This window comes from Dreissena polymorpha, chromosome 9 (genome assembly GCF_020536995.1).
Source record: "Dreissena polymorpha isolate Duluth1 chromosome 9, UMN_Dpol_1.0, whole genome shotgun sequence".
Classification (NCBI taxonomy): domain Eukaryota; kingdom Metazoa; phylum Mollusca; class Bivalvia; order Myida; family Dreissenidae; genus Dreissena; species Dreissena polymorpha.
The window spans coordinates 73,242,772-73,259,716 of record NC_068363.1 but is presented as its reverse complement, the minus strand read 5'-3'; positions in this window follow the sequence as shown (position 1 = coordinate 73,259,716).

Genomic DNA, 16,945 nt, shown 5'->3' with positions numbered 1-16,945 from the left:
TTAGTGTTAGCAAAGACCTATAGAATATAATGTATTCTATAGGTCTTTGGTGTAAGTAGATAAACAATATACTATGGGAGTGCACATCATATGTGTCCTCACATACCTTATTATGAGTATATTTCTTCACTATCGAAAAAAGTATGTTAATATTTTATTTAAACTCAGTTTTCTTTCGACACATTTAAATCACACGTGTATAGCCGCGTCATGCGAAAATGGGTCTTATGCGTTTCTGTCAGCGTTTGTTAAACCCAACATGTGCATTTGCGCAATCAGGTCAGAGGCGATGCTGTTCGCTATAAAATCACTCACTATGTTATGATAGGATTATGTATCTCCTGACCAGACTGAGAGATGCGCAGGCTGAGTGGGCTATAAATATGATGGGCGCATATGGAATAAGACCCATTTTCGCATGACGAGGGTCATTAAAAATCTAATTGCGAATTGTAAACGGCACATTTGAGCACAATGTTTTTCGATACAAAAATGAAATAAAATGGCAAACTTGTTAATAATGGCCGCCTATCCAGACGTTCAGGAACGATTTACAGACGTGCTGACCGAGTACGGCAAACATTGTGGTTGGATAATTAATCGATTTCCTCTTATCGTGACACTATACTATTTCGGTTATTATCGTTTTCTCATCTTGAAATTAAAACTGAAAATCTGCAAGATGGATTTTAACGCGTAATTGTAACTGGGCCACAATTTGTGTCGTTTGAACATACAGAGAGCACCTGTAGTCCGGAATTCCTAACACTGAACAGTGCTTTATCCTTTGCACTGGGCACAGACACAGTGATGCAGCCAAAGTTCAGAGGTTGTATCTCGAATGCATAAACAAATCAGTACGGGTCAACAGGACTGTCTTTATAACTACCCAATTCTTGTATTTTTTTCCAGGCCGTTTTAGCGTGGCGAATCGCCATGCCCCTTTTTTGTAGCGCCACGCTGCCCCTTTCAAAGCCAGATCGCGCCACGCTGCCCTTTCCAAAGGCCGCTGCCCTGCCCTTTCATGAGCACCCGCTGTTTTCTGCCCTTATTCATAACATCTTAATTGCCCGTTGACAAAATTTCTTAGCCGACTAGTATCAGATTTTATCCTGTCACATGCCTTTAAACCATCCCGATAACCAGGTAACCTAATATCCCAAAAGATAATAGGTTAGTTTACCACGTGACCTCGAATATCCGTTAGTTGCTCTCAGCGCATGCCTTAACTATTGTCTATAAATAAACTGTATTTTTCTATAAAAAATACCAAATACATGTAAAGTACTGGTTGTTTAAACATTATTATTTAAAGAGCATAATTTCGTCTTTGTGTATTGAGTTAATAACGATTAACTCGATTTCTGTGTTGTTTAACAAGATGAAAGCTAGCCTAACCGATTTGCATGACGTGACGTCACAATGTTTTTGCTCGCACGTGGGTTTTCCCATATTCAATATTTAAACACAAAATACTCGAAAACTAGATGTTTTAGAAACATTTCAACGAATGCTGAAAATTTGACAGGATAAATAGAATAATAGGTTGGTGACGGGGTTGGAGAATGGTTATCTGGCTCTTCGGAGGATCTTATCGGGTTCGCCGATTCCTCCGACTTGCCAGATAACCTTTCTCCATCCCCGTCACCAATCTATTATTCTTTATATGGCCTCCGAGGCAGCGCGTTTGTGAATTAGTCATGCGTGAATAACCCCATGTCAGTATCAATCGATATGTTATACCACTATTCGGTCGGTAATGTGTACTCCCCCACGATAAAATCGTGGACTGTTATTTCGGAGACTTTTGTTGATGCAAAGCTCGATGTTATCCTCGTGGAAATTGTGCGTTTCATCAGTTATATCAAAACAGATTTTTTACCCACAATTACATTTAAAAACACAAACAAGGTAATTATTTATCGAAATCGTCTTTAAGATAATTAATTATTGAATTAATTACTGAGACATATACTTATTAAACAAAATGCAAATCGCGAATTGGGCGGACGTATTAGACGATTTAAAGTTGCTATGCGCACCTGTCGCTTACATCCTTTGACATTTTGACAACATGGCGGACATACAGAATTAAATTGTGACTCGTCAAACATGGCAAATAACGTCGTAAACGATCGAATTAACGATGAAGATTATACATTCAGAAGGAATTAATGACATGTCTGTGATAATCAACGATGCATAAAAATGTTTAAGATAGCAACAACATACTTATTTGTAATCTACTCAGTGGGTGTATCACGATATTTCACGGAAACGAGTGCTTGCATATTGTAAGCGATCAGTTTACACGCAATATTAAACATCTGACAAGATTATCGTTAGAAATGAGATAAGATAAACATGGTTTCATTTATATGTTAGTGGATCTGTGTATAATCAGATTCATATGCATAATATATTGCTTTACTATGTTTGTCGTGCTGTAGAGTGTATTGAAACAGCATGGAACTTAAAAGTACATTGCAAGGTAAATATATTAATATAAATCAAAGTAAGTTAAATACATCAATTTCTATATACCATTAAATGTGCTTGTTTATATTTTATGTTTTTCAACAACTGCCTCTGATGCGATTACATGTTTCTCCCTTATTCAGGTATTCACAGAACGTTTTAGCCCTTTTATGCCTAAACTGCGCGATAAAATGCCCTTTTTGAAAGTAATGCGCCATGCCCCTTTACCCTCCTGGGAATAACACTATCTTGAGTAAAAGGTATTGCTCGTAGATTTATTTTTATTGAATTTCATATTTTATTTTATTGTTTATTTTGAATTTGTAAATGTCGTCAAAAATCAAAAGTTTTGTACAGGGAATTTTCATCATGAAATTATATTCTTAGTGAGATAGGTATGCGATTTTCCAACAATATTTTTTTAATATGATGGTGATTGCAAATTGTCTTTATATTCCATTCTCATTACCATTTCATCATTTCAGAACGTTCAAAAGAGCCATGTTGTTGTTATGTTGTCTAAGTTATCTCTATGAAATAAATATGAATACAAAAAGTGCACACAAAGCTCGACCCGTGCGTTATGACACACTCTTTATAAATTTGAATGGCGTGTGTTCATTTCAAACCTGCGATTAATTTTGAAAAATGATTTGCGTCTTAAATTATGCAATAGCGAACAACTTCAGTGCCTTCAGCGCTTTGATTAAATATACATGGTCTGGAAATTTAAGCTTTTGCGGTAAAGAGATTTTCAATGTCATGCCAACGAGCGTGTGAATGGACTGCATTGAGCATTCTCAATTTTCTGAGTTGTGATATGTATAATAATTATAATAGTGTTAATAAGGAACTTAGCGAGTTACAGACATAATACACATATTTCTGTCTATATTGGGCAAATTCAACAGGTATGCACGTCATTATGTTAAAAGTTACAGAAAATAACGTACGGGTAACGCATACGACTTGTAAACCAGCAGAAGTTCAATGGCTTACATTAAGTCACGTCACACAATGTGCGGTTGCAGCCAGTAGACGGCTCATGTCAGTTCCAGAAATGTTTCGAAAATTCTACAAGAAAGTATAATATAAACGATAAAGAAAAACGAAACCAATGTATGTGTCGTTGCTGTTGTGGATGTAAATGTTATAAAAACTAAACTTTATGACGTATTTTCCTTTGCCTCGATTGCCTTTTTTTTTACAAAGATGTATGGATGGATGGAATCTATGATTATCATGTACCACCCCTCGTCACAGTGCGATACGAATGGAGTTGGAATTCAACTTAAGCACGACAGGTTGGGTGGCAAAAGCTGTGGCAAAATCACTAATACAAAAACACCAACATAATCTTAAATTTAATTATATTTATAATACATGTATGTATAAACATGGGTAAAACAAAGTGATAGGTTGTAACAGCAGTACTTAAATATGTATATGACATTATAAACTTTAAAACGACTACATAACAGAACATTTTAATATATGTATATGGAGGTTTTGCGGTATAGATTCAAATTCTACGTACATGCCATTCGTAAACAAAACAATTTAAATGTTCAGAGCGTTTGGGAAACAATTTTGTTGACAGCTAACAATTCCGCCATTACGTTATTTCATGTGAAGACTACAACGAATAACGATGCAAGGACAGAGGCTAATCAGAATATCATCTTTAAAGGGGCCTTTTCACAGATTTTGGCATTTTTTTTAACTTATTCATTGAATGCTTTATATTGATAAATGTAAACATTGGATCATAACAGCTCCAGTAAAAAATCAAGAAAAATTTAAAAAAAGGAAAAGAACATTGCCCGGAGCAGGTTTCGAACCAGTGACCCCTGGAGTCCTGCCAGAGTCCTGAAGTAAAAACGCTCTAGCCTACTGAGCTATTCCGCCGTGTACACATTCTTGAATTATTTTATAACTTATATAAGCAATCTTCCTAGTTTCACAAAAATTAACGACAAAAACAGAACTCTCCAAATTATTCAATCGTTTCGCGTTGCAACGCTTTATAATTTTTAGGTTTTAAAATCGTCAAAAGATGCATATAATGGCTATATTAGAGCATGGTTAATGTTCAGTATGGGGAGGTATAAAACCCGGAACTATCCGGAAATCTTTATGGTAAAACCCGGATCCGATATAAATGGTTATAACTTCATTATTATTCGTCCGATATTAATTATAATGGTACCGTTGTAAAGAAGATCCTCTACAGATTCTAACCATATCAAAATATTTTATGGCAGGGTCGTAGTCGGCCTGTAAATCGCGGACAAAGTCGGCCTGTTTTAACGTTTTTTTTTACACACGCAAATGCCGAAAAGAAAACCCGGATCCGATATAAATGGTTATAACTTCATTATTATTCGTCCGATATTAATTATAATGGTACCGTTGTAAAGAAGATCCTCTACAGATTCTAACCATATCAAAATATTTTATGGCAGGGTCGTAGTCGGCCTGTAAATCGCGGACAAAGTCGGCCTGTTTTAACGTTTTTTTTTACACACGCAAATGCCGAAAAGAAAACCCGGATCCGATATAAATGGTTATAACTTCATTATTATTCGTCCGATATTAATTATAATGGTACCGTTGTAAAGAAGATCCTCTACAGATTCTAACCATATCAAAATATTTTATGGCAGGGTCGTAGTCGGCCTGTAAATCGCGGACAAAGTCGGCCTGTTTTAACGTTTTTTTTTACACACGCAAATGCCGAAAAGAAAACCCGGAACCGATATAAATGGTTATAACTTCATTATTATTCGTCCGATATTAATTATAATGGTACCGTTGTAAAGAAGATCCTCTACAAATTCTAACCATATCAAAATATTTTATGGCAGGGTCGTAGTCGGCCTGTAAATCGCGGACAAAGTCGGCCTGTTTTAACGTTTTTTTTTTACACACGCAAATGCCGAGAAGAAAACCCGGAACCGATATAAATGGTTATGACTTCATTATTATTCGTCCGATATTAATTATAATGGTACCGTTGTAAAGAAGATCCTCTACAGATTCTAACCATATCAAAATATTGTATGGCAGGGTCGTAGTCGGCCTGTAAATCGCGGACAAAGTCGGCCTGTTTTAACGTTTTTTTTTACACACGCTAATGCCGTAAAGAAAACCAGGAACCGATATAAATGGTTATAAATGCATTATTATTCGTCCGATATTAATTATAATGGTACCGTTGTAAAGAAGATCCTCTACAGATTCTAACCATATCAAAATATTGTATGGCAGGGTCGTAGTCGGCCTGTAAATCGCGGACAAAGTCGGCCTGTTTTAACGTTTTTTTTTACACACGCAAATCTAGATGACAATATACAATATACGCACCGTGAAGAAACTAACTCACAACTTATATACAGAAAATATTTGAATTAAATCATTAAAGGCACTTCTAGCAGAAGAACCTGGAGTTCGTAAAGACTTTTATTAAAAAGTAAGGAAATGAACTTTCAATTATTACTTTAATCAGCAATTCAACAACAAACGGGCCATATTAAAGGGTTTCATGTGACCTAATGAACTGAACTGTTAGCCCAAAAACCCCGCCCAAAACAGATTGTCATCCTATTCGTTGCCATCCTTGCAACCACAATTTACCTACGAAGGTCAGATCGGGATTCGAACCCGAAACCACCCATTAGCCATCTAAATAAGATATGATTCCGGCCTGGGTTGCTCTACCAATTAAGCTATTCTGACCTTTTGAAAAATATATGGGTAAACTGCAATGCTGTTGAATAGCATGATTAACTTGCTTAGAAAAACGTTTCCAAAGAATTACATGTACATTTCATTGAAATTGTTTTATGATTTAGAACGATATATTTGCAGTTTAAAAGGTCACACGAGGCAATGTTTGAAAAGCCCACAAAAGCTTCCGTTTGTAAAATGGTGATAATTTGCCGACCGTGTAGTTCATATAAACCCTTATTTTGCACAAATCGGGAAGAAACATTTTCGATAGAATTAGCGACGACATATGAACGTGGTTTGTTTTTAACAGTTAATTATTTATTCAAAGCATCATCAAATGCAAAACGTATTTAGGATTGTTTGTTTGTCATGCATTATTGTAAACTTCGATAAGATTAAAAAAAGAGCAGACATGTGTATGTGGTTAAAAAAATGTAAGATAAATTGAAAGAGAGCATAATGTGGATGTGCATTTCGTTTGACTCTCTGGATTTTAATGACAAGTCGGACGTGGCATTTTAGTTAACAGTAAAATATTTGTTAAAAATTCGAACGAGCCCAAAACGCATTTTGGATCTTGTGTTTGTCATGCATACTAGAAAACTTCCATAGGCATAAAATAACTCGCTTCTACGTGATCGCGGGTTTGTAAAAAAATGGTCAGAATGGTTAGCGTTCGAAACAAACGTTATCAATAATGGTGTGGTTTAAATTAAATTGCGAAAAAGTGACTGAAGTACAAAAATGGTTGTGCATATCATTGTAAATATACCTTTAGACTTTTTTTCGTTGTATATTCGGAGTCCAATGCAATCAATGACGATTTGTCCAGTATACTTATTGAATTATCTGTCTATTTGTAAATCCAGTATGAAATTTATCAAACCCATTTTGATACTTAAAATACTTTCAAATATATATGCATTTAAATACAAGCAAAGTTCGGATTTCAATACACATATCTATACTTAGATTCTCAAAACCATACCCATATCAGTAATTTTAGTCGAAAAACTCACCCCGTATTTTCGGCACATCCCTATATACCCGTATATAGGAAGTTATCCCCCCCCCCCCTTTTTCCGGGGCTGGATGTCGAAGGCATAAATTGCATTTTATTGGACGAGATAGATTAATTTGTTATAATGGAAATGACACCATAAAAGTAACTGTACTGGAGGATATCATTACATTATATCTAAATAGATATCATATTTATAAACATTAAGATATAATTGTTGTACCATAATCACATACCTTTATCTCAGTGCTTGTTCATCTCAAATTACCATGTGCAGTATGGACACAACCATTTTTCATCTTGGTTTGTCATTGTGTACCCAACACATCTTTTGTGAAACCATCTATTCATTTTGCATCTTTTATTGTCACATTCCACCATATCGCCAACTATATCAGGCAACTTACAAGCGCAAAAAATCTTAATAGAACAACTTTTTGCTACTTTACACGGCATTTTTGGCATTTTTTCTATTTTTGGAAATGTTGTAAACTGTTGTTTAGTAATACATTCTAATAAATGTGCTCTCATTCTTGGTATATCATATCTGATAATTGAAAAATCTACATCATAATTGTTGTGTAACACCTCAGTAAGATTGGCAATAGCAAAAACACCACAATCTGTGTAATTAGGTTGACGTTGTACGTCGGGTATTTGTACTTGTACACTGCGCTCTCCATTTTCATAGATTTGAGCGATTTGAATTGAAATACTACTGTTTAGAGTTCTTGGAGATTTTAAACTGTCCACCACAATAACATGTCGATCTTTCTGTGATTGGTATGATAATACCCAGTGATTACTGGCGTTGTAATGTATTTGGGCGGACGGGGGATTTTGTTTCGTTAAACGTTTATTTATATCCCAGGTACCTAAATCATGATTAAAGTACGGAGCAAGAAGTGTGTTCTGCATCCCACTGTCAAGCGCGAATTGTTCTTTTAGCATTTGCTGACATTTGTTTATTATTGGGTCGTTCAGCCACCCGGATGGATTTTTAACTAGCTCTAAATCTATTGTAGATATATTTGCAATTTCTACATTATCGTCTTCCGCGTCATCAATGATCATTTGATTAAAACACGTCTGTTCACTGGTAAATGAATCATCGCTGCTTATATTTAAATGGTTTTCTTCTTCGAGAACGTCTTCTGCAATTGAACTTAAATTGTTGTCAAACTTTATTTGTTTACAAGAAGTGAATGAATTGTTGGTGTTCCGGCTTCTTTTTTTAGACGTTGGTGTTTTTGGGGTTGATGCTATTAAATTGGCGAGCTTTTGTTTCAGCGATGTGTCGCATGATTTTCCAGTTGGTGTCATGAGTATTGAATCGGGTGCTGGGTTAATTTCGAAGTCGGCTTTTTTCGGTTTCTTTTGTCCCGTTTTTTTGGCAACACGCGGTTTGCTATTTTTTCGAAGAAGCGTGAGATTTTTAACCGTGCGTTTATCACAGATTCCATCAATATTCAGAGTCATTTTTTACGAAGGGCATTCATAACGTTGCATATAAGTGACACGAGTGTGGTCCTTTATGAAAATTTAGGTTTAGGGGACTCAGAAAATTTAGTTGAAAATCCTAACAAGTATTATTAAAGTACGGAATCCGGATAGTGCTATTAATAATCTCGCCCTACTTTATATACGATTGTGATAAAACAAGTAATATCAAGAAACATGATAATTATAATGACGATTCTATAGTGTGCGGTCATTTATTTTTCAATTACAAATGTTTCACTATGAGTTGTGTATTAGGCAGCAGCGAATTTACTGTGTATCTCATTTCTGGAGAAAATCATATAATGAATTCACTGATAAGGATCTTGTGTATTCATTTAGGATACAATGTATTCATGGCTCAATTCTCACTATTACAGGTTTGGCACACCGTACTGTGTACGAATAAACAATGCATATTAAAAACTTCAAAAACAGAAACACAGTTGAAAGCGAGTTGATACGGATTTATTTGTATTATTCAGTATAATACTTACAAATATACACAATCAATTTTTGCAAAAGATGTTATTGAAATTCCGTAGTATGGTTCTGATATTCTAGATGTGGTCAGAAGATATGACCAAACATTTACAAGGGTGTTTTAATGATATAATAGAATAACACTAACACATACAAGCGTGTTTGTATTTACATTGCCTCGATCAAAATGCTCAACCTTATTCAACATATGAATATTTTTTTTTCTTAACCAAGGAAACATACATGCTTTATGAAATGAACACTTTTTCAGATACGGAATACTATATAAATACTGTGTTTGACGGTAATAGCCGTTTTACTGAGACAGTGAATTGTTATCATGAATAACAATTTACACATAAATATTAACCTTTGTATGGGGGAATTAGGTATTCAGATTCAGGAACAATTGGGGTTAATAGAATCAGATATTCCAATGGCCATAACTTTCTACATAATAGACAGTACATAACTTTCCGCAATTACGCACAACTGCATGTCGCCCTGAATAATGTCCATGAGTTGAAAGAAAATCAATTGAAATTGCAAGGAGATGCGTTCACACAAAAATTATTCTTATACTAAGTATATTGAAGATATAATCATAGGGTCATTATTTCAGTTTAATGGCATGCGATGTTTAAATTTCCGAATAAATGAAGTGTAAAAAAAATGAAATTATTGAATACTAACTATTTACTACATTTAATCTTTAAAAAATCACAATTTGGAAAACTCACGTGTTTTCGCAAATATTGCAAGTTCGCGACTCATTTTCACAATTCTGAAGAATTCGCGACTTCAGAAATTTCACAAATTAGGCATGTTTCTTCAATGGCCATTATATACTTTCTTTAGCGCGTTACATGACTTAACGAGTGTTGGTTTCTATTCAAATCTGCTAAATACTGCGCTCTTAATTAGAATCGCATAAACGGTTTTGGTGGCATTGTTGATGACGTAAATTACTTAGATTATAAGACTTATACTACTAAATGCTGATTGAGCAAATACGACGTAAACAGATCATAATTTCAACAAAGTCATAATCTTGATGCAATTTATGTTTTTATGAACGTGTTTACACGAGCATTAATTTGTACCCGCGCTTTCGGTAAATCTAGTAACCGTTGATAGATATATAAATATATTTACGTAAAACAATGACACTGCGATAAGATGCACTAACGCGCATAATATAAAATGGTTTAAGAAATCAAGTATATTATGACCAGGTCGGAAATTAACTCATTAGCAATGGTTACCCACGCTTGATTTATAACTAACAGACCCTAAAAACAACGACAATATTTACATAGCTTACAATTAAAGACTATATCAGTTATAAATTATGTCAACCCTCCTGAACATCAACATACAACGGACAGTGAACGAGTACATGTATTTCATCCTCGATCTTATCTGTACAATGAAAACAAGTTCTGTTACATAGCTCATTATTTTCATTCCGGTCGGTCTCTAGCCTGACTACTGAACATACTAATATTCGCGAATAAACCTGAGTTCACAGAAATGAATGCTATTTACATTATTATTTCATGTTTCAAAATTAGTGTGCACTTAATCAACTAGATCTAATAATTAGCACTTACTCATTCGTACAATAACAAAAAATCTGTATAAATTAAGACTCGTTTCATGAAGACTGAAATCAAAATCATGATGAGAGCTCGAATATACGAATTTGAGTTTGTTAGTGAATTTTACTTTAAACGAGAACATTGCACTATGAATGCATACTAATTCGTTGATTTTGGACCAATTCGTACAAGTTTTTACCCGCAGCCTTGGAGCGTTCAAGTCTCTCTCTCTCTCTCTCTGGTGTTAAATGCAATATACGTTTACAATCTCATATTTTTGTGCAGTTATTTCAGCTTGTGGTCTTGTTTACATAAGACGTTTAAAACGATTTTACTACTAGCGAAAGGCAAGTCAGTCTTTCGTTGATTTTTTTGTTCTAAAAAGTGCTTTCTGCAATGCGTGCTTATACTTTTGTAAGATACGCTAAAGAGAAGTACAATTCCTATTACCAAAATATGAATCATTTTCTGCACACGTGAAATGCAAATTATTTCATTGCGAATGAGATGCTAATAGACTGATGTAATGACAGCGATGAATTTAAAGAATCTGTTTGTCTTACATGTACACTATACATGAAAGGAAGGTATCATTACTCTCGTTTATTTTATATATATTATTATGAAAAATTATTTCGTTAAAGGCATAGTCAAACGGAAATACTTTTCATGGTTATTATAATATATCATTCCTTCACTAAAATGAATGATATATCTTTGGATAATTGTCAATTTTGTGGTTTAAATTTGAAATGTCATAATATGTAACGTCTCTTACAGAGTATATTATATATACGATTTTGTAGTGACTGTCATGTTTTATACATAGCACACACAATGCACCCATATCCGATTTTTCGTCATTTAAAGTCAAAAGTTTCAATTGGTTGCATCAAAATATCACTCACTACAAGTTGGTTTTTAACTACTTCAAAAAATGAAAATGCCCCTTTAATTGACTATAGAGGATTTGACACCATTGAGTTAATGCTGTTAGTACAGATGACATAATAGTTTCAGATTTTAATTCGCACCGTTCGCTTAACTCAACGTTCAATGGCACGCGAACTTATTATTGTAACTAATGCAAGCTAAAAATAATATGTGAATATTTTCTAAAAAAACCACTATCCTGCGAAAATGGATCTTATTTAATTGTGGTTCCCTCTTATGTTGTCCGTCGACTTTAAGAATAATGTGTCAGTAATAAAAGTATTGTACATATTCACATGCTTTGTAATAAATGAAAGATGCAAATGTGTCCAATTCATCTTTTTCAGTGCGCTTAATGTAGCTTCTTTAATATCCAACTTAATTAGCGCCGTCTTTATTAAGGCTATGTCTATTTTAAGAACAGATTACGGGGCGCCTAGATTACAGTGAAGTTTATACTAATGTGCAACAATGATGTGGGTCCACTCTCGTTGTTTATTTTATATGTACATAACAATTTGGCAATAAATGACATCAGTTATTTTCAGTAAATCCAATTTGTTCATAACAGTAGCCAGGTGCCTGAGATAGAGCTGATAAATAGGGATAACCACAGCAGGTGGCTAATACACAGTGTAGACTTCCCCTGTTGTATTATTGGAATTGTTTTTTATCTGATTGGCATTTATGAAGTGTATTAATTCGGGTCTGTTGGCGATCATTTTATGTGCAAAACTGTGTTTCTTACTGACTTTCAATCGTTATGCTTTTAAACACAATTTCATGAAACCATTTAATTAAATACATTGGCGCGTTGGAACATGAATTGTAAATCAAGCTGAGTGGTATCAGTTTTTAAATCGCATAACTCGCTTAAATCTACGTTCAATATCACGCACGCTTAACAAAATTATAAAAACATCACGTGATTCATTATATTGGTTTAAAAAAGTATGTACACATATGATATGTATTGTTATATTTTGTTTTTGTTTTTAATCAACAAGAAAAAATAAAACATTGTCATATATATAGCGCTTTACCTTTGCAAAATTCTACATTACATAAAGAAGTATCGTATTTGTTAAAGTGAACATGCTTGACATATTTATAATGCATTATTACAAGTAATATAGTGCACACGGAATGTGACCTTTAACTTTATGCAATCCACATTTTTAAGCGTCGTATTGTAACAGTAGCAGACAACAGGCATCAGGTTAATAAGAATAACTGATGTATTTATAGAACGTGAATAAAATCACCAAGTAACATGTTTTGAAATTACAAATAATAGTATAACATTATTCATCTATCAATAGTCATTAAAAGCTATGTTTAAAAGCAAATAATATCAAAATGTTTGCCGAAATAAACAATTGTGCTGTGTTTGTGTCACGCTCTATTGGTATTTAAGTCGGTCCATACAATCACCGAAAAGCACCGAAAGGCACTCAATTTCTCTCTCTATATATGCAATATATCGTTTCTAGCGTGTGTTAACGGGTTTAATTAGTTATTAATGGTTATATGAATGTATGTCTATACTACATTTTGCCCAAAATTGGATTAATATCGGCAATATACCGACCGAATAGCAATTCATGTCAAGACCGAAAAGCAATCAATTTCTTGTATATAAATGAAAAATTGCGTTTCTATTGTGTGAGTAACGGATTAAATGAGTTATAAATGGTTATATTTTATGCATACTTATACTACCTTTTGTTTATTATGATGTATTAATGCCCAAAATTGGATAAATATCGGCAATATACCGCCCGAAAAGCACTTCATGTGACGACCGAAAAGCACTCAATTTCTCGCTATATATATGAAAACTTGCGTTTCTATTGTGTGTAAACGGACTAAATTAGTTATAAATGGTTATATTTCATGCATATTTATACTACCTTGTGTTTATTATGATGTATTAATGCCCAAAATTGGATAAATATCGGCAATATACCGAACCACAATTAAATAAGATCCATTTTCGAATGATAATGATTGTATAGCAAGAAGTCATATATTAATTCTAGCTAAACTTGCATTAGTTAAAATAATTGTGTTCATTAAGTTCACATCAATCTGTTCTGTAAAAAGAGATAGAACAGATTAAAGACGGCGCTAATAAAGTGTGAAAGTGCGCGTGCCTTTGAACGTTGAGTTAAGCGAGAGGTGCGAATGAAATTACACATAATTAAAAACTGATAATATTGTGTCACCTTGCATTGTGCTAACATCAATAACTCAAAAGTGTCTCGATGCTCGCGCAATAAATGGTTTTAATGGAACCATTAAAATCGCTATTATTAATACAAAGCACATGAACTAAAATTCATGCTGCAATTTCTATTTAAGAGTTTCACGTCAATTAGAAAAACTTAAAACATTTACATCAATTTACGTATAAGATGATAAACAGCATGAAGTGCTTTTCGGTTGGTACATTGCCGATATATTTATAACTTGCTACCAGTTGATTATAACTATATATTTTATTTGATATTTTACATGACTGTCTTAGTCCTCTAAGCCGAAATGATCCGTAAACTAAAAAAGTTTCTTTGTGTCGTATTACTTAAACTAAATTTTGATTCACATCGTGCATCGAATCATTTCTGTCGGTCATGTCGGTTGATATTCATTATTTTTCTGGGATTGTTTTAGTATGATGCTGCTGCCTTTGCAAATATAACAGAATAGTTTATTTTTGACTTAAGCATGTGAAGCTCATCGTTATTAACATACATATAAATAACAGCATGCGTTGAAGTACACCCAAAAACACACATAATTTTAAAGAATAAATAATCTAAATAAACACGAAATATATTTCGTGAACATATTTCGTGAGAATGGTACATGGATGGGTTTAATACACAGTGGTCACACAATGTTATGCATATAGGTTTACAAAAATATAGATACAGTTACATATTTCTGACCTTATTTTTTTTTGTGAAAAATGTACTTCTATTTAACACTACATATATATGACATTTTCTCTTATTTTAAAGCATGTTAAACAATACATGGCTAGCTTTCTTAATACAGTTTTGTTTGTGCTATTAAGTAGTTTAATAAACATGAACATATTCGGTCGGATTCTATAATATTTCGGAATTAATGCATTCCTAACATCATTATAATAAGGACATTTAAGAACAAAGTGAAATTCATCCTCGATGTCATTTAGGTTACATAATATACATTTGCGTTGATCTCTGTCAATAAGTGTATATTCAGTTATTATCCTTTATAAAAGTGCGGCTCGTGTGAATTTGTGAATAGCAGAAGCATTTGTCTGCTTAATTAAGATCCGTGTTAGTGTTCGTGTGTCGTATGAATAGATATCGTTGCAGGAAATTACAATGATCCGTAAATTTAAGATCTGTACAGTATTGACGAAATCAGAATGAAGTATCTGGCTTATTTGGTATTTTTCCACACATGTTTTTCTTAACTTTTATTTAATTTAAATCCGTTTATAGGAACTCTATATATATATATATAGCGAGAAATTGAGTGCTTTTCGGTCTTCACAGGAAAAGCATTTCGGTCGGTATATTGCCGATATTTATCCAATTTTGTAGTATAGACATACAATCATATAACCATTAATTAACTAATTAAACCCGTTAACACACACTAGAAACGATATATTGCATATATATAGCGAGAAATTGAGTGTATTTTCGGTGCTTTTCGGTGCTATTCGATGCTTTTCTGTACTTTGCGGTGATTGTATGCACCCGTAAATAACTATGTATAGACATCGTGAACAATACATAGTGAGCAATCTACCCATATATACAATATATAATCATATCATAATATATATATATATATATATATGTACTGTGCACGGTACTTACCGAAAAGAAAGGCGCAACTTCAAAAACGTCCCTCTCGTACATAAACTGGAGCGTTTTATATCCAGAATACGAGAACACTGTGTACGATCCCTTACACAAATAATCAGACAAGTACTTTGTCTGGCTATGTCCCACTACTAAAGGCATTGTAAGTAAATAAAATCAAACACAACAATTCGAGCACAAGGTCAATTAACACACTTTATATCAACACCGATTCATAAAATGTTTATATGATTTATATCGTGATCAAAGCTAGACTTGTATTGCAGTTATGATTTTTTTCTTAACAAAAAACTTCTTATTTAAGTATTCGGATCGGAACGGTTTGACAACAAGCTGTATATCTACCCAAGACCCAAATCTTCGATTGACAGTAAGTAAGAACAACATGCCAAGAGCAGATATACAAGGGTGGCACTAACCTGTGATCGCGACCATTGTATCCTTAATTGGCAGTTGTTGTTACTGTGTCCCCGGAAAATTTCAGGGTATTGCATGAACCATGTCACGAAATTGACATTTAACTGGTAATATCAATGTCAAAAGTAGCAGTAACAGACATAGTTACCGTGACTTAGTGGTCTAAGGTGCCCATCTACCTACCCAGGGGTTGTGGATTGATATGGCATCTTTTCATATTGGTATTAACACGGCCGTAGGAATAGGTCCATTGTTTACATTACAATGGTATCAAATAATGTATGGTCGGTTGGGAAAGTGATGATTTTATCACCTTTTCCGGGTAGTCCTATAGGCATTTGCGCGTGTACAAAACGTTAAAATAGGCCGACTTTGACCGCGATTTACAGGCTGAATCTGAACCTGCCTTAAAATATTTTTAGATGGTTAGAAACTGTGGAGGTTCTCCTGTACTACAATACCATTATAATTAATATCGAGTCAATAATACTGTTTTATAACCCCGTTTACCTTCTCCGGGTTTTCCTTAAGGCATTTCCGTGTGTAAAAAAAACCGTTAAAACAGGCTGACTTTGACCGGGATTTACAGGCGGACTCTGACCCTGCCATAAATTATTTTGACATGGTTAATAACTGTGGAGTATCTTCTTTACAACGGTACCATTATAATTAATATCGGACGAATAATAATGCATTTATAACCATTTTCGCTTTGATGCTTCGCCTTATTTCATATTATGCTTTCTCACAATATTTTTTACATATTTAGAAACAGTGGAACAATACCGTAACAACGGTACCAAAAATGTATGGTCGGTTGGGAAAAGGATGCTTTTATAACCCCTTTTAGCTTTTCCGTGTTTTCCTCAAGACATTGTTCTGTGTTAAAAAAA